Source organism: Callithrix jacchus, chromosome 8, assembly GCF_049354715.1.
Source record: "Callithrix jacchus isolate 240 chromosome 8, calJac240_pri, whole genome shotgun sequence".
Classification (NCBI taxonomy): domain Eukaryota; kingdom Metazoa; phylum Chordata; class Mammalia; order Primates; family Cebidae; genus Callithrix; species Callithrix jacchus.
In genome coordinates, this window is record NC_133509.1 from 89,912,012 (window position 1) to 89,939,471 (window position 27,460).

The 27,460-nt window shown below is 39.9% G+C and overlaps 1 protein-coding gene and 1 pseudogene across 10 annotated transcripts in view; one reads left to right on the forward strand and one right to left on the reverse strand.

Annotated features, from left to right (window-relative positions):
- FBXO34 (F-box protein 34) overlaps nt 1-27,460 on the forward strand; it is a 104,713-nt gene that overhangs the window by 60,562 nt on the left and 16,691 nt on the right. The window lies entirely within an intron of this gene.
- LOC108593483 (tubulin beta-8 chain pseudogene) lies at nt 17,953-20,101 on the reverse strand (annotated as a pseudogene). The gene has a single exon (XR_013521234.1). The product of XR_013521234.1 is annotated as a tubulin beta-8 chain pseudogene (transcript).

The window sequence follows — 27,460 nt, forward strand, 5'->3', positions numbered from 1 at the left end:
ACTGTAGACTTGTAGTGTAGTTTGAAGTCAGGTATTGTGATGCCTCCAGCTTTATTCTTTTTGCTTAGAATTGACTTGGCTATGCGGGCTCTCTTTTGGTTCCATATGAAGTCTAAGGTGGTTTTTTCCAGTGGTTTTTTTCTGTGAAGAAGGTCAGTGGTAGCTTGATGGGAATAGTGTTGAATCTGTAAATTACTTTGGGCAGTATGGCTATTTTCACGAATCTGATTCTTCCTAACCATGAGCATGGAATGTTTCTCCATCTGTTTGTGTCCTCTCTTATTTCGTTGAGCAGTGCTTTGTAGTTCTCCTTGAAGAGGTCCTTTACGTTCCTTGTTAGTTGTATTCCTAGATATTTTATTCTCTTTGTAGCAATTGTGAATGGCAGTTCATTCTTGATTTGGCTCTCTTTAAGTCTGTTATTGGTGTATAAGAATGCATGTGATTTTTGCACATTGATTTTGTATCCTGAAACTTTGCTGAAGTTGCTTATCAGTTTCAGGAGATTTTGGGCTGAGACGATGGGGTCTTCTAGATATACAATCATGTCATCTGCAAATAGAGACAATTTGACTTCCTCCTTTCCAATTTGAATACCCTTTATTTCTTTTTCTTGCCTGATTGCTCTGGCTAGGACTTCCAGTACTATATTGAATAGGAGTGGTGAAAGAGGGCATCCTTGTCTAGTGCCAGATTTCAAAGGGAATGCTTCCAGTTTTTGCCCATTCAGTATGATATTGGCTGTTGGTTTGTCATAAATAGCTTTTATTACTTTGAGATACGTTCCATCGATACTGAGTTTATTGAGGGTTTTTAGCATAAAGGGCTGTTGAATTTTGTCAAAGGCCTTCTCTGCATCAATTGAGATAATCATGTAGTTTTTGTCTTTGGTTCTGTTTATGTGGTGAATTACGTTTATAGACTTGGGTATGTTGAACCAGCCTTGCATCCCCCGGATGACGCCTACTTGATCATGGTGGATAAGCTTTTTGATATTGTGTTGCAGTCTGTTTGCCAGTATTTTATTGAAGATGTTTGCATTTATGTTCTTCATGGATATTGGCCTGAAGTTTTCTTTTCTTGTTGAGTCTCTGCCGGGTTTTGTTATCAGAATGATGTTGGTCTCATAAGATGATTTGGGAAGGATTCCCTCTTTTTGGATTGTTTGGAATAGTTTGAGAAGGAATGGTACCAGCTCCTCTTTGTATGTCTGGTAGAATTCGGCTGTGAACCCATCTGGACCTGGACTTTTTTTGGTTGGTAGGCTATAAATTGCTGCCTCAAGTTCAGCTCTTGTTATTGGTCTGTTCGGGGTTTCGACATCTTCCTGGTTTAGGCTTGGGAGGATGCAAGTGTCCAGGAATTTATCCATTTCTTCCAGGTTTACTAGTTTATGTGCATAGAGTTGTTTGTAATAATTTCTGATGATGGTTTGTATTTCTGTGATATCTGTGGTGATATTCCCTTTATCATTTTTTATTGCATCTATTTGATTATTCTCTCTTTTCTTTTTTATTAATCTGGCTAGTGGTTGGTTTATTTTGTTGATCTGTTGAAAAACCAGCTCCTGGATTCATTGATTTTTTTTTTTTTTTTTTTTTTTTTTTGAAGGGTTTTTCAAAAAAAACCTGTCTCCTTCAGTCTCTGTCTCCTTCAGTTCTGCTCTGATCTTAGTTATTTCTTGTCTTCTGCTAGATTTTGAGTTTTTTTGATCTTGCTCCTCTAGCTCTTTCAATTTTGACGATAGGGTGTCGTTTTTAGATCTTTCCTTGCTTCTCATGTGGGCATTTATTGCTATATATTTTCCTCTAGAGACTGCTTTAAGATTCTGGTATGTTGTTTCTTCATTCTCGTTAGTTTCAAAGAATATTTTTATTTCTGCCTTCATTTCATTGTTTATCCAGTCTACATTCAAGAGCCAGTTGTTCAGTTTCCATGAAGCTGTGCGATTCTGAGTTAGTTTCTGAATTCTGAGTTCTAACTTGATTGCACTGTGGTCTAAGAAACTGTTTGTTATGATTTCAGTTGTTTTGCATTTGCTGAGGAGTGATTTACTTCCAATTATGTGGTCAATTTTAGAGTAGGTGTGATGTGGTGTTGAGAAGAATGTATATTCTGTAGATTTGGGGTGGGGAGTTCTGTAAATGTCTATTAGGTTTGCTTGTTCCAGGTCTGAGTTCAAGTTCTGGATATCCTTGTTGATTTTCTGTCTTGTTGATCTGTCTAATATTGACAATGGGGTGTTAAAATCTCCCACTATTATTGTGTGGGAGTCTAAGTCTCTTTGTAAGTCATTAAGAACTTGCTTTATGTATCTGGGTGTGCCTGTATTGGGTGCGTATATATTTAGGATCATTAGCTTTTCTTGTTGCATTGATCCTTTTGCCATTATGTAATGTACTTCTTTGTCTCTTTCCGTCTTTGTTGGTTTAAAGTCTATTTTGTCAGAGACTAGGATTGCAACTTCTGCTTTTTTTTTGCTCTCCATTTGGTTGGTAAATCTTCCTCCATCCCTTTATTTTGAGCCTTTGTGTGTTGTTTCATGTGAGACGGGTTTCCTGGATACAGCACACCGATGAGTTTTGGCTTTTTGTCCCATTTGCATGTCTGTGTCTTTTGATTGGGGTGATTAGCCCATTTACATTTAGGGTTAATATTTTTATGTGTGAATTTGATCCTGCCATTTTGATGCTAGTTGGTTGTTTTGCCTGTTAATTGATGCAGTTTCTTCATTGTGGTGATGCTCTTTACCATTTGGTATGTTTTTTGAGTGGCTGGTACTCATTGTTCCTTTCTATGTTTAGTGCTTCTTTCAGGAGCTCTTGTAAAACAGGCCTGGCAATGATGAAATCTCTGAGTAATGCTTGTTCATAAAGGATTTTGTTTCTGTTTCGCTTATGAAGCTTAGTTTGGCTGGATATGAAATTCTGAGTTGAAAGTTCTTTTCTTTAAGGATGTTGAATATTGGCCCCCACTCTCTTCTGGCTTGTAGGGTTTCTGCTGGGAGATCTGCTGTGAGTCTGATGGGCTTCCCTTTGTGGGTAACCCAATCTTTCTCTCTGGCTGCCCTTAGCATTTTCTCCTTCATTTCAACCCTAGTGAATCGATTATGTGCCTTGGGGTTGCTCTTGAGGAATATCTTTTTGGTGTTCTCTGTATTTCCTGGACTTGAATATTGACCTGCCTTGCTTGGTTGGGGAAATTTTCCTGAATAATATCCTGATGAGTATTTTCTAGCTTGGAGTCATTCTCTTCGTCACATTCAGGTACACCTATCAAACATAGAGTAGGTCTTTTCACATAGTCCCATATTTCTTGGAGACTTTGTTCATTTCTTTTTACCCTTTTTTCTCAAATCTTGTCTTCTCATTTTATTTTATTGAGTTGATCTTCCACCTCTTATATCCTTTCTTCTGGTTGGTCAGTTTGGCTATTGAAACTTGTGTATGCTTCGCGAAGTTCTCGTGTTGTGTTTTTCAGCTCCATCAATTCATTTATGTTCATCTCTAAGCTGTGTATTCTTGTTAGCATTTCGTCAAATCTTTTTTCAAGGTTCTTAGTTTCTTTGCATTGAATTAGAACATGTTCTTTTAGTTCAGAGAAGTTACTTATTACCCACTTTCTGAAGCCTGTTTCTGTCAATTCATCACATTCATTCTCCATCCAGCGTTTTTCCCTTGCTGGCGAGGAGTTGTGATCCCTTAAAGGAGGAGAGGCATTCCAGTTTTGGGTGTTTTCATCCTTTTTGCGCTGGTTTCTTCCCATCTTTGTGGATTTATTTACTTGTGGTCTTTGTAGTTGTTGACTTTCAGGTGGGGTCTCTGAGTGGACGTCCAATTTAATGATGATGAAGTTCTTTCTTTCTGTTTTCCTTCTAACAATCAGGCCCCTCTGCTATAGGACTGCTGGAGGTCCACTCCAGGCCCTGCTTGCCTGGGGATCACCTGCAGCGGCTGCAGAATACTGAGGGTTGCTGCCAGTTTCTTTTTCTGCTGTCTTTGTCCCAGAAGGATACCCACCACATGTCAGCCTCAGCTCTCCTTTATGAGGTGACTCTTTGGATATACGGGGGTCAGGGAGCTGCTTGAGTAGACTGTCTGTCCTTTATAGGAGCTCAGGTGCTGAGCTGTGAGCTCTGTTCCATTCAGATCTGCTAGGCAGGTATGTTTAAGTGTGTTGCAGCAGAACTCATAAATGCTTTTTTTCCCCCCTGGTGCTCTGTCCCAGGAAGGTAGGGCTTTATTTATAAGTTTCTGTCGCACTGCTGCCTTTTTTTCAGGGCTTCTCTGCCCAGCGAGGAGGCAGCCTAGTCACTGTCTGCCTGCAGAGGCTTTGCTGAGCTGCTATGGGCTCTGCCCAGCTGTCGTGTGAACTTCCCTGCCGTCCTGTTTATACGGGTATAGTTAGAACTGCCTCAGCATTGGTGGCCCACATCTGTAATGGTGGACTCTATCTGTAATGGCGGACTGCCTCAGCAATGGTGGGCTGCCTCAGCAATGGCGGACTACCTCAGTAGTGGTGGACTGCCTTGGTAATGGCAGACACCCCTCCCCCACAGAGCTGGACCGTCCTGGGTTTCAGCTATGCTTGCAGTGAACCTCTCAATCCAGAGTGTTTCAGATTGCTGTTTTTTGTGGGGGTGGAACCGGCCTGATCACCTGGCTCCCTGCCTCAGACCCCCCCCTGCTTTTTTTTTTTTTTTTTTTACAGTTGTAAAGTGTGGTCGGTGGACAATAAAAATCCATCTGGAAATGTGGCGTCCACTCACCCTCCGCGCTATCACTGTGAGCTGTAATCCAGAGCTGCTCTTAATCGGCCATCTTCTGTTTTTCTTTTTAGAGACAGGATTTTGTTATGTTACCCAAGCCTGGTCTCAAACTCCTGGTCTCAGGTGATCCTCTTGCCTTGGTCTCACAAAGTTTTGGGAATACAAGGGTGAGTCACTGTACTGGGCTTTGTCACTTTTTTATATGGTTGTGTGAGGAGATAAGAAAACACACAAAACAGTTCCAGGTCACATTGTTTTGGTCTTGAGAATTGGAACAATCAGTACTCCATTGTCTCTAATTCTCTAGCAGTTCCAGTTATCCATCAGTGTGGCTGGTTCTGGTGACCTGGTCATCTTACCCACTCCCAAGTTGGCATTTATTGCTTTGTCAATCAAGACTGGAAGATTTGTCTCTATGAGATTGGATGTTACTGAGTTGGTTAAACTCTCGTGCTAATTTCACAGTAGGTCATCTCATAGTCCACTAAGTTCTCCTTTGTCTCTTTGTTGATGGTTACCTTTAAGGCCTGTGTAGAAGGGTCATAGGATATAAGGTGGCAATTGAAGTAGAAAAATGTTCCCATTATTCTGATGGATTTAGAAGGGGAATGTGGGCTGGTTAGGCACTTAAGAAACTCATGGATTCTTCCATTGAGGAATACACATCTTTACATTTTTTTTAAAAGAAGATTTTTGTGGTTCAAGACAGTGACAGCTCTATCTCAAAGAAATAAATACTTTTGACAGTGTACCTGTGATACAGTGTACATGTGATTTTTAGGTGAACCTTCTCTTTCAAAGTTGTGAAATGGTAATTATTTTTTAAAATCCAGTATATACAAATATCCAGGTGCCAAATTTTATTAAGCATTTATACAGAAAGTACTTCTCGCAACAGCTTTTTATTGTTCTTCTTTCCATTCTGTCCTTTCCTCACTATCATTTGTATTTTAGTTGTTTTCAGTTTATATGATGACTCTGTATGGGGTAATGGCCGTTTTGTTTTTAATCCTTTGTGATTTTTGGTGATAACCCTGGGAAGAAATGCTTCTCTTTCCCTGGATCAGTGGCAGGGGAATTAGTCCAGGTTTTTTCATAGGATTGTATGCACAGGACCAACATTCTGTATAGCATGTGAAAGGGTTTTTCCTGGACTTTCATAGGAAACTTTTAAGAGTACAACTGTTAAATCACCTTGAAAGGCATATTTAACAAAACACCTTAAGTGAAAAAAAAAAGTATGAAATTGGTCTGTCTCAGGTTATCCAGGTCCTATAACTGCTATGCTTGCCATAATCTTTTCTCAAAACAGACCTGCACCTACCTTGGCATTGCCTGAAGCATGCCTTGGAAAGAAGAAATCTACCAGCAAGGAGGGACCTCCTTGGCATGGTTTGGGGAGAATTATGGTATGTTTAGGATAAGCTTGCTCAGGTAGTTAGTTGACTTTGTCAAAGTAATGGTGTTTGTGTGCTTGACCAGCAGCCTCAGACAAGCTCTTTTCCTCAGCCTAGATGGGAAAGTGGTTAGCTGCTCAAAGCTAAATGGTAGGGTGAATTTTTTGCCAGACTTATCAGCAGATTCTTTTTTCTTGTCTCTTTGCTAATACTGGGTGCTTTTAATAAAATAAGTTTTATGGTGAGAAAGTTGAATAATTTTAATGTACAGTCATAGTCTTTGTTAAAACTTTTGTTAAATCTAGGATACTGTTGAGATAGCAGATGGGTGTTATAAAATGGGAACATGTCAGCTGTAAAAAGAAACCAATGTGGATTAAATCATAATTAAAAATATCTCTCATTTGGCTGGGCATGGTGACTCATGCCTATAATCCCAGCACTTTGGGAAGCCAAGGTGGGCAGATCACGAGGGCAAGCCAACATGGTGAAACCCCATCTCTACTAAAAAATACAAAAAATTAGCTGGGCGTGGTGGCATGTGCCTGTAGTTCCAGCTACTCAGGAGGCTGAGGTAGGAGAATCACTTGAACATGGGGGGTGGAGGTTGCAGTTACCGAGATCGCGCCACTGCACTCCAGCCTGGTGCCTGGTGACAGAGTGAGACTCTGTCTCACAAAAAAACAAAAAAAAAAAGAAAAAGAAAAATCACTCACTAAAATATTTTTCCTTGGGATTAAATATTAATGTTGTGATAGTTTTCTTTTTATTCATTTTTTGAGAAAACCAAAAAATAAATAGTGGACAAGGAGAAAATGACCTTTGAAATTCCTTCATTCAGAGATTTTTAGGGCTTGAACTTTCCAAAGTCAAAGAATGTTTTTAAAAAGTTACTTGTAAGGGCAAGGCTGATACGGGCTTTTTGTTTTTTTTATTCAGTAAGTTGTCAAAGAAAAGATTATACTTACCAGGACTACTTAACCATCTTGTAATATAAGGAATGTCAGAAGAGTATTGTCCACGAATGCCTTAAAATGGCAAGTGCTTTCAACGTCCCCCACCCCCAACCCCCAAAGAACAGATGCCTTCTATTCCCTGGTTCCCTTGCACTGTTGCCCAAAGTAGTTATATATGACCTATTACTGAGACAACTTGCAGTGTGTTTGTTTGTTTTCTTTCCTTTCTTTTCTTTCTTTTGCAGATCTTTTCTTTCTTTTGACAGGGTCTCGCTGTTGCCCAGGCTGAAGTGATCTCAGCTCACTGCAACCTCCACCTCCTGGGTTCCAGTGATCCTCCCACCTCAGCCTCTCGAGGAGCTAGGATTATAGGCATGTGCCACCACCTGTGGCTAAGTTTTGTATTTTTTGTAGAGATGGGATTTCACCATGTTGGCCAGGCTGGTTTCAAACTGCTGACATCAAATGATCTGCCCACCTCAGCCTCCCAAAGTGTTGGGATTACAAACAAGGCACAGCCAGGTTTTCATCATTTGTTGAATGAAGAAAAGGAATCAATACCTATTTTCATACTTGTGTCTCTTATGTCCATTCTCCTTAATGCTGCTGCAGGGATTTGTCAAAAATACTTATCTGTAGTGACCCTCAGATGCCTACAATTTTGCCTTTCAGACTTTTTCCTATCCAAAATTGTTTTTGAAATTATAAAATTTAACATGTATTTGTGATCAGAAATTCAAACCACATTGAAATCAATGTAAAAAATCTCTAATTTCTTCCCCAAATATCCAGTATGCCAGTTATTGTATAATAAAGATGTATATAAAGATGTATAATACATTTTTCTGTGTATTTGCAAACTACATATAGTCTTTTCAGGTTTACACTGATAATATTGTGCTAAAATATGGTCTCTCCCCTCCCCCAGCATTGGCTTCAGTAAATGATTTATTATCATGGAAAATTTTAAAAAACAATTTATATATTTTTAATGAGGTAGGGTCTCACTCTGTTGCCTAGGATGGTCTGAAATTCCTGGGCTCAAGTGATCCTCTCACCTGGGGCTCCCAAAATGCTGATAGTATAGGCATGAGTCATCACGCCTGGCCAGTGTCATGGAAATTAATCTTTTATGCATATTGCAAATATTTTTGTCCCATTCTTTTGCTTGTGTTTTAACCTTATGGTGTCTTTTTTCCAAATAAAAGTTTAACATTTGTGTTTAGATATGTCAGTAGTTTATGTCTTTAGGAAGGAGGAGTTAAGTTATAAAGCATTCTCCCATATTTGACAATATTGGATTTTACATTTTGCTCAATCTTTTTAATTAAAAATCTTTTAATTAAAATTATTTTTTTGTATATACAGGGTCTCATTTATGTTCCCAAAGCTAGTCTCAAGCTCCTGGCCTCAATTGATCTTCCCTTTTTGGCCTCCCAAAGTACTGGGATTATAGGTATGAGGCATCCCCCACCATGGCCCCCCGCCTTGAAATTTTTGTTTACGATGTTTTTTGTTTATCATTTCACTCAGAGATCCAGTTTTTTCAGTTTATTCAAACATCTTGCATTTCCCATTTACTTGGTCTCTCCTTAATCATTTGGGGTGCAGTTTATTGAACCACTTATTTCCGCACTACTGCCTTATTATCTTGATTACTTTAGCCCATTTTGGGAGTTAACATTTTTCCCACTGCTTATATTACTGACCTATTTAAAAATTTAGATATTAATCACATAGCACAAAATACACTCTTTCAAAGTGTACAGTTCACTGCTGTTTAGTGTGTTCACAAAGTTGTGCAGTTATCACCACTGTTTAATTATAGAACATTTTCATCACCCCCAGAAAAACTCCATACCCATTAGCAGTTACCCTCATTCTCCTCTCCCCCCACTTTCTGTCTACTTCTGTCTTTAGAGTTCTACTTTCTGTCTTTAGAGTTGCCTCTTCTATGGACATACAAATGGATCATATGGTATATTTTTGTGTCTGGTTTCTTTCACTTAGTATAAAGTTTATCCGTGTTGTAGTGGGTATGAACACTTAATTCCTTTTGATGGCTGAGTTAATATTCCATGTATGCTGTGCTACAGTTTGTTTACCTATTTATCTGTTGGTAGACAATGGTTGTTACTACCTTTTAGCTATTCTTGACAAGATCAGGTGCATTATTCAGGGTGGTATAGCCATACCTTTTAGCTATTCTGAATTGTACTGCTATAAACATTTGTGTACGATTAGTTGTTTGAGATCTTTTGGGTGTATACCTAGCAGTGGGTCATGTGGTAATTCTTTTTTTTCTTAATGTTGATTTTTTATCTGTTAAGTTTATTGAGGTTACTGGTAGACTAAATAATTTTTAATTTGTTGGTCTAACTTGAAAGCTCCAGATAATGTGTAGTTTGCAAGTAATAGGATAGCTGGCATCTTTATTTCTGGCTCTATATGGGACTGTTTTTAATATTTTCCTATTGTATGTATGCTGTTTTCTGTAAGTTTCTGGTGGATACCTTTTATTAAGGTAAAAGAAGGTTTCCTCTATCCCTAGTTTGCTAAAAAAATTTTATCAGAAATAAGCACTGTCTTAATCTGTTCGGGCTGCTATTACAGAATACCATACACTGGTGGCTTATATACAACCATTCTGGAGACTGAGAAGTCTCAGATCATGGGAGCAGGTGATTCAGAGTCCAGTGAGGCCTGCTTCCTGGCACTTAAATGATCATCTCAGAAAGGATCAGTGAGTTCTCTGGGTCTCATAAGGGCACTAATCCTATTCACAAGGCCTCCATCCTTATGATCCAGTCACCAACAGGCCCCACCTCCTAGTACCTTCACATTGTGGATTAAGTTTCAACATACGAATTGTGACCAGGGGGAATGAGCATTTAGTCTGTTAATAGTGCTAAATATTATTATTTCCCTTTTAGAATTTGTTGAGAATACAGCTTCTTTAATCTGTCATAATTTAGCAACATGAGGCTTGCACAGTACTATTTTCCTTAGTTGGTTCCTAGTTACTATAATGGATTTTTCTTCCTAACCAGACTGTTGCTTAGGAACCTTTTAGACTTATGAATATTTTAATGTGCTTGTGTATTTATGAATAATCTGAAAACCTCTGTTCTGAAACATCTGCAGTGCTGAGTCATGATGGTGTAGAGCTGTACATGTTAGAATATGGTCTAACATGTTTATTTTCTTTGGTCTTCTTCCCTTCTTTTTTCTTATAAACCAAACTTTTTTTTTTTTTTTTTTTATATACGGAGTTTCGCCCTTGCCCGGGCTGGAGTGCAATGGCACGATCTCGGCTCACCGCAGCCTCAGCCTCCTGGGTTCATGCGATTCTCCTGCCTCAGCCTCTCGAGTAGCTAGGATTACAGGCATGCGACACCAGGCCTAGCTAATTTTGTATTTTTAGTAAAGACGGGGTTTCTCCTTGTTGGTCAGGCTGGTCTCAAACTTCTAACCTCAGGTTATCTGCCCGCCTTCGCCTTCCAAAATGCTGGGTTTACAGGCGTGAGCTACAGTGTCTGGCCTAAACTGAACAATTTAAAATCTTGTTACTGAGAATCAAAAAACACACTCCTTTATATGTTATTTAAATATACTCTATAATTGGTTCTGCTGCTCCTCCCACCTCATTTCTGATTTAAAAAAAAAAACAAAACTATTTTAATGCTTAAATTTTCAGCAAGTAGCAAATTATCCCCATTCGTGGGGTGTTTATTACCATGGTAACAAGAAGCCAACTCATTCTTTAAGTGGGGCAGGATTCTGGTCCACTGTTTTCAGGATATAAAACAATCCAAGTATCTTTTTGTACCTTTGACAGCATGGCCTCTACAATGTATGTCTAAATGTCCTTAGCATACACAAAGCACAGCTGAGATAGTTTTCAGAGGAAGTAAAATCCCCTGAGTTGAGGTTCTCTGTCACATTAGGAAGCCCTAAAACAAATCCAGACTTTGTTTATTTCTGAGGATAATCACATAGTTTCCTATTAAGGTCCATTACTCTCCCTCTGTCTCCTCCCCCTTTTCCCCTTTGAAAATAGCTAGTAGAGAAGATCTGGGGGACTAGATAATTTAATGAGACAGAAGTAAAATGTGTTTTTTTTAAGACTTGGGCCAAGTTGCCTAGTGAGGGCTACAGGTAATCTTCGGTCAAGATACATTGTGTTAAATTTTGAAGTGCCTTTTCTTAGGTCTTGCTGTGGGACAAGGTTGTTTGGGGCCTACATGTTAGAAATTTTCCTTAGCAGTTGTGTTTGATGGAGGAGCAGGTTTGGTGAGGAGGAAAAAAAAAATAGATCAAGATTTGAGAGTTGCTGTCTAAAAATGATTTTTAGAGAGTGTAAGAAATAAATTTACCAGTAGCATGTAATAGAGGGCAATTTAGTTTCTTAGCTTATGAATAGAATTTAAGAATTTAGGAAAATCAAAGTATAATTCCTTTTGGAGCAGTCAAATCTCTTGTTTATGGATATGATCAAAAAGAGCATTACATTTTATTATTAGAAAGAGAGTTTCAAATGCAGGATAGAAAATCTCCCAATAATAGGAACTTTAGGGATGTTTTGATGTTAATTAGGACAAAACAGTTGGTATAATTTTACTTCCTAAAATGGCTGGTATAATTTTTATTCTGTATTTGAGTGTCTATAACATATTATTTTGGGCCTGTTAAATATGGCAATGAACAAAACTAAGTCTATCCTCTTAGAACAGATGATCTAGTGGAGAGACGCACCAAGGACACATGTCAGAAAGGAGGACAAAAGTGCTGCAGAGAATGTATAGCAAGGAGAAAGGGGGATAGGGAGTGCGCGGAATGGTACTATATGAGGACAGTCAAGGAGTACCTCTCTAAGATGATATTGAGCAAAAACCTTCAGGATGCAAAAGAGTGACACGGGTAAATATCTGGGGGAAGGAGCAGAGGGAACGACAACATGTAAAGGCTATGAGGTGGGATTGTACTTAGTGTGTTCCAGAAGGAGCAAGATAACTCTCTTGTTGGAGCAAAGGGGAAAGAGATAAGTAGAACATGAGAAAAAGAGGGGGCATCTTAGAAACAATTGAACGGTGTGGTACAGAAAATGAGATGATGGAACTTCCCCTTTTATAGGATCATTCTGGCTACCGAGTTTGAAAGTAGAAGCAAAATGCAGGTGAGAAATGGTGGTGGCTTAGAACAGGGTAGTAGCAGTGGAGGTGGTGAGTAGCAGTTGTATTCTGAATGTAATTTGAAGGTAGAGCAAACAGGATTTGCCTCTTGGTTTGTGAGAGAAAAATGGAGTCATTTTCCAATAGCATTAGCTACTGGGAAAAAAAGTGTTGCTGTTTACTAACATAGGGAAGACTTTGGAGAGAAGTGGTAGAAAGTGCACAGGGAATCAGGATTTTTATTTTGGACACGTTGAGTTTAAGGTGCTTGATATCCAAGTAGAGATTTCGAATAGGCAGTAGCCCCTCTTATCCTTGGAGGATATATTCCAAGGCTTCCCATGGATGCCTGAAACCTTGGGTAATGCCAAACCCTATATATATTATGCATGAATTATTTTTTTATTCACAATTTTATGGACAGAAGATTCATCCTTACCGCAGATCTTAGCAACCTCATCATATGATTTTCTTTATTATTGTTGTTTTTTTGATACAGAGTCCCACTCCATCACCCAGGCTGGAGTGTGGTGGTGCTCTGAGCTCACTGCAACCTCTGCCTCCCGGGTTCAAGCAACTCTCCTGCCTCAGCCTGGAGTCTTACTCTGTCACCCAGGCTGGAGTGCAGTGGCATGAGCTCACTGCATTCTCCGCCTCCTAGGTTAAGCAATTCTCCTGCCTTAGCCTCCTGAGTAGCTGGGAGTACAGGTGCATGCCACCATGCCTAGCTGATTTTTGTATTTTTAGTAGAGGCAGGGTTTCACCATGTTTTGGCCAGGCTGGTTTTGAACTCATGATCTCAGGTGAACCGCCCACCTCGACCTCGCAGAGTTCTGGATTACAGACTAATTTTTTTGTATTTTTAGTATAGACAAGGTTTTTGCCGTGTTGGCTGGTCTTGAACTCCTGACCTCAAGTGATCGGCCTTCCCCAGCCTCTCAAAGTGCTGGGATTAAGGCAGGAGCCACAGTACCTTGCCGATGTTTTTTGTTTGTTTATTATGTCAAGAACTTTCATTTTTCACTTGAAGGAGACACTATAAGTCTTCTCTTTGGCATATGTGAATTGCCAGCATCACTACTCTTGCACTTTAGGGCCATTATTAAGTAAAATAAGGGTTGCGTGACCACAAGCACCAAAACAATAGAGCTGATCCCTAGAGAGGCTACTGAGTGACTAACACATTGGGAAGCCTAGACAGCGTGGATGCCCTGGACAAAGGGATGATTCTCATCCTGTGTGGGATTGAGCAGAGATTTCATCACACTTCTCCAAGTGGTGTGCAATTTAGAACTTAATTGTTTCTGGAATTTTCCATATATTATTTTTGGACCATGGTTGACCTTGGGTAACCAAAACCATGGGTAAAGAGGGACTACTGTATACACACTTGTAGGCCTGGAGAGAGAGGGGTTTGGGTTAGCTCCTTGGAGAAACGCATAGGTAACATTTAGAGCCATGAGATCCAGTCCAGTTGGTGTATTCATTCCCAAGCTGTTTGAAGTGCCCTGGGGGCATTGCAGTGAACTCACAGGATATTTTAAAATTTCCAGGAAAACAGTGTAGTAGTATAACAGTATAATAGGATGTGTGCCTGATATCCACGTTTTCAAAATGAAGTTTAAGATGTAGTAAGCATGTGTGCATTTTGTGTTCCATGGGGCTGGGTTCAGCTGTATGCCTTTGTATATGTGTACCTAGTAATCCTCACCAAAGTTATGGTACATTAGCAAACAGTTTCCATTTTACTCAAATTGTTCCTCCAATGTATCAATTAGTCCTATTATAGAAAGATTTTGAACAGTCAAGGAAACTATTTCAGACTTTGAATATGAACACTTACGGGAAGGAAGTTAAAAATCCATTCAGTTGTTTCACCTGAAGCAAGTGTGTAATAAACCAATTCAATGGTCTTGAAGGATGTTTCACCAGGTTTTATGTTTCTTGACACTTGAAGCACTTCTTTTCTAAAGGTTTAAGTTTCTATTCAGCCATATTTTTTGAGGAGTCATTTGAGTTTTCTTTGTTTCTGAGATTTGCAGTAATTGGGTAGAAATAATGGAAAAGTGAAGGGGAGAAGAAAAGCAAAGCACACTGCCATGTGTGTACCTACGCAACTGTCTTGCATGCTCTGCTCATGTACCCCAAAACCTATAATCCAATAAAAAATTAAAAAAAAAAAAATAATTGAAAAGGATTAAAATATCTGTGAACCTATTTTTAAAAAGAGGTGTTTTGGCTTGAAGTCCTTTTTTAAAGACCAGAAAGAAAAGTTCACAGTAATTTCATTTCTCTGATTAAATTTGACTAGTATATTGGATATTTTCTCTTAGCCTTTTTTAAGCCTTCCTATTTGTCTTTTCCTAATTTGTTCTAGGAAAAATATTACCTTTCAAGCAGTGTTTTCTTTACTTTCTGGCCAGTGTTTTTACATTAAGATACAATAGTTTTTATTGTTTGTTTGTTTTTAAACTGCTTGACTGGCCTGTTCTTTGTTTCTCTAACTGGTATTCCTCTTCCTCGTTTCCGATTTTCCTAAATGAGGGCCTGTGGAGGGCATTTATGTGTAGTTTTAGATTTGTGTGTTCCTCTAATTGTGCAAGAAATTTAGAGCTCAGTGGCATCAGATAGCTATGATGCCACTTTCTGCTTCCATCCAAATTTGGTTTTAGTATTGTAAACTTGAGAAATACTACACTTAATTGCTAACAGAGCGACTTAAAAATCTGACATTTTAACCTGATTGGTAGGTGTTCTTTCCATGTATTCTTTCCCTTTTAAGTTTTCTTGTCTCCATAAGTGTTCTTCTAAAATTTGTTTCAAATCTTTATTTTAGGAATGGTTTGCACACATACCAGGATCAGATTCATTTTCAAAAGCACCTTGTTTTTTGTGCCATTTTGTTTCTCTCTCTCACTCTGATGTTCTCATCCCATTTCTGAATTTGTCATATAAATGGGCACTCATACTATTTTCTTTTTATGAGTTTTGTTTTTCAAAAATTTTTGTTCTATGATCTGCATGACTATAAAATAGCTTTCCAGATTTTATGACTAAGTCGTTTGTGGTGGCTCACACCTGTAATCCCAGCACTTTGAGAGGCCAAGGAGGATTGCTTGAGCCCAGATGTTGGAGACCAGCCTGGGTAACATAGCAAGACGTCATCTCTAGAAAAAAATGAAAATTAAAAAAAATTAGCTGGGAGTGGTGGTATATGCCTATGGTCTCAGCTACTTGGGAGGCTGAGGTGGGTGGATGGCTTGAGGCTGGGAGTTTGAGGCTGTGGTAAGCAGTGATCACACCACTGTACTCTATCTTGGACAACAGAGTGAGACCTTGGTTCAGTTAATCAAATGAATCAATAATAATTTCTGTATGGCACACACATACCTTGCTCCCTTTTTTCTCCATAACCTTTTATATACTCTGTACCTTATTAATCTGTCTCTCAGCTAGAACATAAGCTTGTTGAGGATGGTGATTTTATGCTTTAGTCACTTCTGTATCCCCAGTCTCTGAAAGAGCACTTGGTACATAGCAGATGCTCAATATATACTGAGTGAGTGAATAAAAGGTCTGTTTGATAATTTAGCTTCCAAATTGTGGGATTTCAATAGGAGAAATGATTTGCTTGAACATTCGAATTAGAGACAGGAAATTTTTTTAGACTTGTGATGGGAAACAGAAGAAAATTCACCAAGGTTACAGTTTGGGCTTCTATTATAATACCTTGATCTCTTTAGGCCCCACTAGGTAGTTTCAATTTAAGCAAAATTTTCCAGTGTTGCACATCTGGAGGAGGCTGGCTAGGGATTTCTACTTTCTTTGTGGTTTTTATTAAACCTGTCTGGTAAAAATACATTAATGGCTTTTCCTATGCTGCTCTTATCCTCTCCTGCACTGAATAATTTCTGTTCTAGTGTATTATTTTGTAAATTTGAGTAAGGTATGAATTCTACTCAAAAGAAGAAAAGTATTGAGGTTCTTCAGTGTAGATACAATTTTCTAATTTCTATTATATATATATATAATAGAATATGCATATATATATGCAGCTCTAAAGAGCAAATACATAATACATATAACACCTCAATATTATTTTGACATTAATTTGGTTAGTTTGGGAAACTAAATTGATGTATGACATGCATATATATATTATACTAAATCGATCCATGACACGTGTGTGTGCGCGTGTGTGTGTATGCGTCAACACCCACTCTGCTAATTCTTTTGTGTTTGTCATTTTTAAAGATACTGTGGTAACTCACTCTCAATATTTTATTCCACTTGGACTGCTGCTAGAACCTTTGATCACACATTGTTTAGCTTTCATTTTCATTTATTAAATCAGGGCTTGTAGCATATTGGAGCATACCTGTAGGTGTTAAATCGTTATTAGTAAATTCACAAGCTAAAGTATACCCTTTTTTATTATCCTTGTGCATTTTTCTCATAGTAGAAAAATTATAGCAAATGTTACTCTCCTTAAAAGTGTTATGTATAAATGAACTGATTTTTAAAAGGTCTGCCTACGTGTGAATGGAGGTCTCATGCTGTCACCTCTTCATAAGATCTCAGGTAATGCAGGTTAACTTCTGTTTTGCATCTAGGTAATGTTTAGTTAGTTATTGATTATTGAAGTCTTTTTGGATAAAAAGCTCTCAGATTGTCTTTTACTTTGCTTTCTAAAACTAGGAGGGAAGTATAATACATAATGGGACTGAGTGTTAATATGGACATACTGTCAGATGTTTTCATAGGGAGAACTTGGTGTACCTAATCTAGGTTTTTTTTTATAACTTAAAGTGGGTGTTTTGAACTTTTAGTATATCAGAAAATGTTGACTTTTGATGTAATGGCTATTTCTGTAGTTACTGTGATCTTGAGCAAGTTTCACTTTCTGACCGAACTTACTTATTTTGAGACAGAGTCTGGCTCTGTCACCCAGGCTGGAGTGCAGTATCACGATTTTAGCTCACTGCAGCCTCCCCCCTCCTGGGTTTAAGCAATTCTCCTACCTCAGCCTCCTTAGTAGCTGGGATAATAGGTGCATGCCACCATGCCCAGCTAATTTTTTGTATTTTTAGTAGAGATGGCATTCCACCATGTTAGTCAGGATGGTCTCAATTTCCCAACCCTCGTGATCTGCCCTCCTTGGCCTCCTGAAGTGCTGGGATTCCAGGTGTGAGCCGTCGTGCCCAGCCGCTTTCTGAACTTTTGTCTTTGCAATGGTTGCAGGTTGTGAGGTATGAAGATACTGAGGGGTATGAAGCACTGTTTGTGGTGACATGTTTTTTGTTTTTTGTTTTTTTTTTTGCTATACAAATGTTTTATTAGGCCAAACTACATACTAAAAAATGCTTTAAAATGCAGCAGCAGGAGATGTAAAGACTCAAAGAAGTGCTCAGTGACAATGGCTATCAGAACACACTAAAGAATCCACAATGCTTCCCCCTTTAGTTTGAAAAGGGGCCGGGCATGGTGGCTCAAGCCTGTAATCCCAGCACTTTGGGAGGCCGAGGCGGGTGGATCACGAGGTCAAGAGCTCGAGACCATCCTGGTCAACATGGTGAAACCCCTTCTCTACTAAAAATACAAAAATTTAGCTGGGCATGGTGGCGCGTGCCTGTAATCTCAGCTACTCAGGAGGCTGAGGCAGGAGAATTGCCTGAACCCAGGAGGCGGAGGTTGCGGTGAGCTGAGATCGCGTCATTGCACTACAGCTTGGGTAACAAGAGGGAAACTCTGTCTCAAAAAAAAAAAAGCAAAGGAAGCTTCTAGGCTACCTCCTCCTCAGCCATGGAGTCTTGATGTTGCTGGTACTTGGACACCAGGTCATTAAGGTTGCTCTCTGCCTCAGTGAACTCCATCTCATCCATGCCCTCGCCCGTGTACCAGTGCAGGAAGGCCTTGCACCTGAACATAGCTATAAACTGTTCGGAGACATGTTTGAAGAGCTCCTGGATGGCTGTGTTGTTAACCGATGAAGGTGGCCGACATTTTTAGCCCCCGGGGTGGGATGTCACAGATGGCTGTTTTCACGTTGTGAGGGAGCCACTGAGCAAAGTAGCTGCTGTTCTTGTTCTGAATATTGAACATTTGCTCATCCACCTCCCTCATGGACATTCGACCTCTGAAAATGGCAGCCATGGTTAGATAGCGGCAATGATGGCACGGGGCGGGGTGGCGGGGGCAGTCACAGGCGGCCATCATATTCTTAACATCAGACAGCTGCTGGGTGAGTTCAGCCACGATCAGGGCCGGGTATTGCTGGCTGCCCCAGCTGGTCAGCAAGGCAAAGCCAGGCATGAAGAACTGCAGCCAGGGAAATGGAACCATGTTCACAGACAGCTTTGGCAGGTCAGCATTCAGCTGGCCCGGGGAAGCGCGGGCACGTGGTGACCCCACTCATGGTAGCAGACACCAGGTGATTCAGGTCACCGTATGTGGGTGTGGTTAGTTTTAAGGTCCTGGAACAGATGTTACAGAGCTTTTCATTATCGATGCAGAACATCTTGTCCACATTTCCTATGAGCTTGTGGATGGAGAGGGTGGCATTGTAGGGCTACACCACGGTGTTTGACACCTTGAATGAGGGCAGAATGCTGAATGTGTTTATGATCTTGTCTGGGTACTCCTCCCAAATTTTGCCCATGAGAAGGGTACCCATCCCAGACCCAGTCCTCCCACCCAGGGAGTGGGTCAGCTGGAAACCCTGCAGGCAATCACAGCTCTCAGCCTCTCTTCTCACAACATCCATCACCAACTCCATCAGCTCCCCACCTTCAGTGTAGTACCCCTAGGCCCAGTTGTTTTTGGCCCCACGATGACCAAAGATGAAGTTGTCTGGCCTGAAGATCTGCCCAAAAGGCCCCAAGCACACAGAGTCCATGGTGCCCGGCTCCAGATCCATGAGCACAGTGCAGGCCATGTACCTGCCACTGCTGACCTTGTTGTAGTACACATTGATGCACGCCAGCTACAGGTCACTGTCCCCATGGTAGGTGCCAGCGGAGTTGATGCCATGTTCATCAGAGATCACCTCTCAGAACTTAGCACCAATCTGGTTCCCGCACTGTCCAGTTTGCATGAGCACAATCTCCCTCATGGCCAAGGGGGGACTAGGGCAGCAGGAGGAGAAATGCAAGGAGGAGGAGCAGTCACACTGGGGAGAAGGATTGATCAGCTGGCACATTGGCCCCAACATGAAGATGAGTTTGGGAACAGAAAGAGGGACAAATGATATGTTTGTGAAAATACTTTGTAGGTTTAAAACGTTTCTTCCAATTCAGGTGCTGTTAAGTTTAGGGAAGATGTGTGTGTTTTCTCTTACCAGTGGGCTGTTGTTAGCTACCAGGTGACCTTGCCTAGGGAATAGGATCCTGCTTTGAGGGAAAAGGAAAAAGTTGGACCCACGAGTCACAAATTTTTAAAGTCTGTAGTTATTGCTGGAATGATTACTGTTATTTTAATAGTTGTCATTGGGTGCAATAGCATATGCCTGTAGTCGCAGCTACTCTGGAGGCTGAGGTGGGAGGATCACTTGAGCCCAGGAGCTCTGGGCTGTAGTGTGCTATGCTGATCAGATGTCTGCACTAAGTTTGGCATCAATATGGTGACCTCCTAGGAGTGGGGGACCACCAGGTTACCTAAGGAGGGGTGAACCAGCCCAGGTCAGAAATGGAGCAGGTCAAAACTACTGTTCTGATCAGTAGTGGGATCGTCGTGGGATTGCGCCTGTGAATAGCCACTTGCACTTCAGCCTGGGCAACACAGGGAGACCCCGTCTCTTAAAAAAAAAAAAGAAAAATAGTCGTTGTCTATAAGATTGGTAATAGGAAAGTGAGAATAAGCTTATTCTTAAAAAGTTTTGGTGAGGGAGTTAGGAATGATTTCTGACTCTTACCACGTTCCTCTTCAACCCTCTTGGCTTTGTTTGGTATGCTCTAGTTTTACCATTTAATAACCCAGCATGAAAATATGATCTTGGGTATCAGATTCTCCTTTGTGGTTTGGTTTGTTAATAATTGAAGTACCTAACGGTTCTGGGTGTGAACTGTGCATACTTTACAATTAATCTAGAACCAGAGAAGTGAGTTTCCTATTGAAGTAATTAGCAAAACCTTGTGGTTCTTAAAAATATATAAAAATGTTATACAGAAATAACCAAAACATAACAGGATATAGTTTAATTCTGTTTTTATAACATAAACCTTAAAGATAGAAGTATTTTTAAGCTTGTTGGTGTCCTCTTCCTTTCCAGTTTGGGTGTGTAGGAGTCTGTTAATCAGGAATTTTGTTAGTGCTAATGCTGGTGTGGCTTTTTTTTTTTTAATCTATGTAAACATGACCCTGTAAGACAGCTGTGTTTAATGTAGTAAAGAATCATGGGGAGACTTTGCAGTGTTTTTTGTTGGGACTTAGTGTCTGTATATTTTAGTATTAGAGGATGTGGTTTGGTACTTTGAAAATGAGAGGGAGGTCACCTAACTCATAGCTGAATGCCTGCATGTCTAGATTGTTCCATTTTGGAGGTTATTAACAACATGAAAGTTGTTTTTATTCTAGTTAAACTGATAGTATTAAGTTAAATAACTTTATTGTGGAAGTGTTTGTTTACACATGGCTGCTGAGTAGAATTTTCCTTAAAATCTGCTTACATAGGAATGTTTTAGGTAACCAGAGTGCTGCTACACAAACCAAAGCCCTTTGTGCTTTGCAGAACAATAACCAAGATGAAGAGTGTCCTCTTTTTCTCCACCTTTTCCACCTCTCGTCTTGGAGAAAGCAGGGTGCTAGATCAGGTGGAGTTGCTTAATTGCGTTAACATCATGGGCTGCACAAGTATTGATTAGTCAGACACTCATAAACTTCCACTTATGAGAGTCTTGCCGACTGGCTGGTTTAAATCCTTAGGTTTGACGTAGATTCACTCTGAGTACTTACCATGTACAAGACACTGGTGCGTACCCTATGAAGACACAGAAAATAATAAGATTACTTCTATCTTGAAGACAGGGTAGAATCTGGGAAGTGTCCCAGGGAAGGCACAGTTCTGGGAATTCAACGGAGGCATATAGTTAGTAGCCATTGGGTAATATTGACGGGCTGGGGGTGGGGCAGTGGATGTGATCTGGGCAAGGAGGGGGCCAGTTGGAGAAGTGTTTTCAGTAGTTCCAGTGGGTAAAGGGTAATAAAGATGCTCACAAAGCACAGAGGAAAGGTCAAATTGACAGGATCAGGCCACTGTGAATATGAAGGACAAGTTCAAAGAGCTAAGGCAGGAGCTCTTAATTAGGAGCCCTGAGCTTTCCTCCAAATCCTACCATTTAATGTGTATGCTTTGGTATTTTTGGGAAGCAGAGAACTTTTCTCAGATGTTCAAAAGGCTCCAGCATCCAAAAAAGGTTGATCCCTGCTGCACTGAGTTTTCAACCATTGGTGACAAGATGGTGAGACCTGTAGAGAAATGAGGTAGTTTGTGGTAGAGCAAACTCTTCCATGTGGGAGGTGTAATGGGATTTGGGGAATAGGGTTTATGAAATGGTCCACAGACTTGGATGGCTTGCCTTTGCACACTGGGTTTCCCACCCATCAAGTTAGGTTGACCCATTGCAGTGGTTCAAGTGGAGGGCACATGTTTCCAAGTCAAAGGAGTTCAGGTGAAGGGCAGGTGCTTTTATTCAAAGGAGTTCCTTAGCATTATCTCCTCCTTTATTTAGAGATCAGATTGAAGATGCAGGGGACTAGAAAGCAGTTGAAAGTAGTTTCAGTGTTTACTTTTTATGGAAAAGTGCCTCTTTTTTTTGTTTATTTTTATTTTTATTTTCGGAAAAGTGCCTCTTATGTGAAAAGTATTTTGTGCTTGATCCTGGGGCAGGGGATTATAAAAACATCACACCTGGGATCTTGTCTTTAAGGAGTTGATGGTAGTAGGTAACGCTTTCCTTTGGCTTTTTGTTCAGCTTGGATCTGTGTATGTTCAGTTATTTTCAGCCATTTCCTGGGCAATGGGAAACACTTCTGTTAAAACAAACTTCGGACTTTGATCTGTGACTTATATTTCCTTTTAGAGAATGAAGAACCACTGGGATTAGAGGGTGTATAAAATACAATAATAAATATGGTGTATTTGTAATTAGGAACCTTCTGTACAACCAGTTTGGTGGCTTTTAGGCAACTCTTTTGACTCTTTTTTTATATGTGTGTGCATATGGCTTTATTTAAAATACTATAAAGCACATTTTTAAAAATGACCCAGTACTTAGTATTCTAAGATGAATTGCCATTTGTATAATTGATCATTTAAAAATGCTTATTATACTTTTAATCAGTTTCCATGTTTATAAAATGGGAATAATTATATCTAGCTCATAGAGTTGTCCTTAAGATGAAATTTATATGCAGATATACCTAATGAAGCTCTTTAGAGCAGTGTATAACTACATGCTGACTGCTCAAAAAATATTAATGGCTACATCATTATTAAGAATATTTTAAAATTAGTACTGTCATTTTCCCTTCCTACATGACTGAATATGGGAGGTGACTATTTTTATTTATTTTTTTTTTTTGCAGTTTTTACAGTTTTATTTAAACACAAAACATGCACATAAGCTGTCTACTCATTTTTGCTGTGCAGCCTGGCATTGGAGTTGGTGACTCTGATGGCCAGTTGGACAGCTTTTTCCACGACGGCTTTGCAGTTCTTGGAGGAAATACTGTGAGCGATCTCAGCACAGTAAGATTTGTTGCACATCAGCAGCACTTCCAGCTCTCCTTCACGTTGTGGACTAGGAACTTCCAGAAGCCACTGGGCAGCATGTGCTTTGTTTTCTTTTTGCTCCTGTAACCAATGTTAGGCATCAAGATCTGGCCTTTGAACCTTCTGTGAACCCTGTTGTCAGTACCTCTGGGATTCTGCCAGTTACGCTTAATTTTGACATATCGGTCTGACTGATGCCGATGAACTTCTTGGTTCTCTTTTTGACTATCTGGGACTTAACAAGGGGTCTAAGGGTGGCCATGATGCCAAAGAGGAGATGGCTACCACCTCCTCAGGCAGTGCCGAGGATGAGAGTGACTATTCTTGTTATAAAAGGATTTACAGTGAGATACCTTTGAATGGTAAAATTTTCTATGCATTTATTCAACTGTTTACATGATCTTTAAAGTGTGAAAGTTAAGTGCACTTACACAAGGCAGATTCAGGTGCTAATTAGACTACTCATTTAGATTACAGAATAAGGGATTGAAAGTTACATGCATTTAATTAGGAATTGGATTGATTGTTCTTGACTGGTGTTGTCTTTTAGTTCTTTTTTATTGTTAGACTTCCCATGTGTTTGTCTCTTTTTCTTTTTATCTTTTAAAAATTGCTTTCTGACTTATTTCCTGTTGAGTTTTCAGTAATGGGTGTGGAGTAGGGCAAGAACTTATGTTGGTGCCCGTTGTTTGAACCAGGAAGGAGCAACTGCATTAGATAGCCTGGGGCTCAGTGGGAGGGACTTTAGATGAGTCCCTGCAGAGCTGCCCTGCTCAAGGAACAACGGAATTCCAATTTCCTAACTCCAAATTGGGCAGTGTGTGGCTCTACACTGTATGTGCATATGAACATTTTAAGGCCCATTCATCCAGTATTTTCTGAATGCTCCCATTTGTTTGGTTCTCCTTTTTAAAAATCCGTAATTGTGAGAAAATTTAGCTATGTAAAGAAATAGTAGTGAGAAACCCTTCACTCAGCCATCATGCAACGTTAGCAGTTGAGCATCTCATGGCAGGTCTTGTTTGCGCAGTATTCCCAATTATTTCTTTTCTCCCACGTTATTTTGTGAGAAATCCCAGGCATATCATTTAATCTAAAAGTATTTCAGGATGTATCTGTAAGAGATGAGGACTTAAAAATGCATACACATATTTTGAGAACGTTCCACAAATGTTTTTCAAAAAATGCATACACACGTAAAGAATACATATACGCATATGCCGCGTACACACACACATTTTCTTTTTTTCCTTTCTTTCCTTTCTTTCTCTCTCTTTTTTTCTCTCTGTCTTGTCTCTGTCACCCAGGCTGAGTGCAGTGGCAGGATCTTGGCTCACTGCAACCTCCGCCTCCCTGGTTCAAGCAATTCTCCTGCCTCAGCCTCCCAAGTAGCTGGGATTACAGGTGCATGCCACCACCCCCGGCTAATTTTTTGTATTTTTAGTAGAGACAGGGTTTCACCATGTTGGCCAGGATGATTTAGATCTCCTGACCTCGTGATACACCCACCTCAGCCTCTCAAACTGCTGGGATTACAGGCATGAGCCACCGCTCCCGGCCCATATAATATTTATTTTATGGTCTGTGTAACTCAGAATCGTATATAGTGTATTTGGTTGATTGGTCTCTTCAGTGTTTTTTGGAAATGGTCTCACTCTGTCTCTCAGGCTAGAGTGCAATGACATGATCTTGGCTCACTGCAACCTCTGCCTCCTAGGCTCAAGAGATTCTCCTGCTTCAGCCTCCTGAGTAGCTGTGACCACAGACGTGCACCACCATGCCTGGCTAATTTTTGTATCTTTAGTAGAAAGGGTCTAGCTGTGTTGCCCAAACTGGTCTCAAACTCCTGAACTAAGGGGATTCACTCACATAGCCTCCCAAAGTGCTGGGATTACAGGCGTGAGTCACTGCACCCAGCCTATATTTTAATGTCATTTTCTTCTGCTCTCTAGCATTTCTCATTCTATAGAACAAAAATTTTTTTGTAAACAAATCTAGTATAAATTGACACCACAACAGTATCTGTGTATTATCTAGTGTGTGTTCTATGTAGTTGTTCCAGCCTTACTGCTTGGTAATATCATCTGTCCTCAGGCCTTCAAGACTATCATATTCAATTTTTGAAGTCTCTTTTTGCCAAAAATAAAACTTGAATGTTTCTAATGATGGCTTATTTTGTTGCTAAGTTGATTTCAATACATTAGATAATTACAGATTTGGAAATGAATGAAAGGCTAAGGGATTGATGTGTCTCTCTCAAATGTGTCATGAGGGCAGAAATTCCTCATTTTAGTTCATGCTGAAGCCGCAGACTAGCACAATGTCTGACACTTAGAGGGAAGTTAAATATTTGATAAACAAATGAATTAATTTTAAGTAAGGTATCAAACTTGAGGCATCTAGAATTGAACCTGAAGCCCCAGTTCTGCTTCCTTTCATAGTCACACCTCTTGTACTCTACTTACCACTTGAGGATAAGCTTGCTGAGGAGTACCTCACCGCGAGCTCTTCAGAATCTCCTTCCCTCATTGCGTAGTGTGGTGGTAAGACCATGGGCTTTGGCTCCTGACTGCGCACATACTCTATGATAGGCTTGCCGTGCGATCTTTGCAAGTTTCTTAACCTGCCTCTGATTCAGTTTCTTCATCTACAATTGGAGTTAAGACTATGTGCTGCTTTTATGGATATTGTCACCTTGATCTTTGCAAGTTCCTTAACCCATCTCTCCGTTTCTTCATCTACAAGAGTATGTACTTCTTGGGGTTTTATGGGTGTTGTGAGCTTAAAACAGTATGTGGCACATAGTAAACATTTTAGAGGTATTAGAGCTATTATTATTCTAGAATAAAAAGTTATTCTAGTCTTATTTGTACCTTTTATCTCTAGCTCTACCTTGGTTTCTCTTTTTTTAGGCCTAAAAACAGTTCTCTAAGATAGATACAGAACCCTTGCCATAAAACTTGCACGCTGGTCTTGCTGGTAGCAGTGAAAATTAGCATTATCCCTTTGAAGAGTGGTTGGGCAAGATATATATCTAGTCGTAAAAATACACTCCGACTCAAGAATTTCACTTCTGGAAATCTTTTCTAAGGATATACACTTAAATGCATGAGACTCTGTTTGTGAAGATGTTACATTATAATGTCCAGGCTTAGAGGAAATGGTTAAATATTTTCTGGTACTTAGGCATTTATGATACTGCTTTTGAAGCCATGTAATAACATGGAAAATATCTCCTTGTGATAAAAAAAGTACATTGTATGTACAATATGATCATAACCACATTAAGTAATATATACTGACAAAGGGCTGATATCCAGAATTTACAAAACTAAAACAGATTTACAGGAAAAATGCCCATTCAAAAGTGGGTGAAGGATATGAACAGACACTTTACAAAAGACATACATGAGGCCAACAAACATATGAAAAAATGCTCATCATCACTGGTCATTAGAGAAATGCAAATCAAAACTACATTGAGATACCATCTCACGCCAGTTAGAATAGCGATCATTAAAAAATCTGGAGACAACAGATGCTGGAGAGGATGTGGAGAAAAAGGAACACTTTTACACTGTTGGTGGGAGTGTAAATTAGTTCAACCATTGTGGAAGACAGTGTGACAATTCCTCAAGGACCTAGAAATAGAAATTCCATTTGACCCAGCAATCCTATTACTGGGTATATATCCAAAGGATTATAAATCCTTCTGTATAAGGACACATGCACACAAATGTTCATTGCAGCACAGTTTACAATAGCAAAGACCTGGAACCAACCCAGATGACCATTGATGATAGACTGGACAGGGAAAATGTGGCACATATACACCATGGAATATTATGCAGCCATCAAAAACGATGGCTGCATAATATTCCATGGTGTTCATGTCCTTTGTAGGGACATGGATGAACCTGGAAACCATCATTCTCAGCAAACTGACACAAGAACAGAAAATCAAACACCACACGTTCTCACTCATAGGTGGGTGGTGTTGAACAGTGAGAACACATGGACACAGGGAGGGGAGCATCACCCACTGGGGTCTGTTGGAGGGAAATAGGAGAGGGACAGTGTGGGGTGGGAAGTTAAGGAGAGAGAACATGGGGAGAAATGCCAGATATAGGTGAAGGGGAGGAAGGCAGCAAATCACACTGCCATGTTTGTACCTATGCAGCAATCTTGCATGTTTTTCACATGTACCCCAAAACCTAAAATGCAATAAAAAATTTTAATTTAATTTAAAAAGAAAAAGAGAAAGCACAGGTCACCAATGCTCTTGCATGCTTTTATGTTTCCCTGAGTGTGTCTTCAGCTTTAGCTAAATAAACTTGTATTCATTCTGAAAAAAAATAATAATACACACGCACGCACGTGCGTGCGCTCGCTTGCGCTCG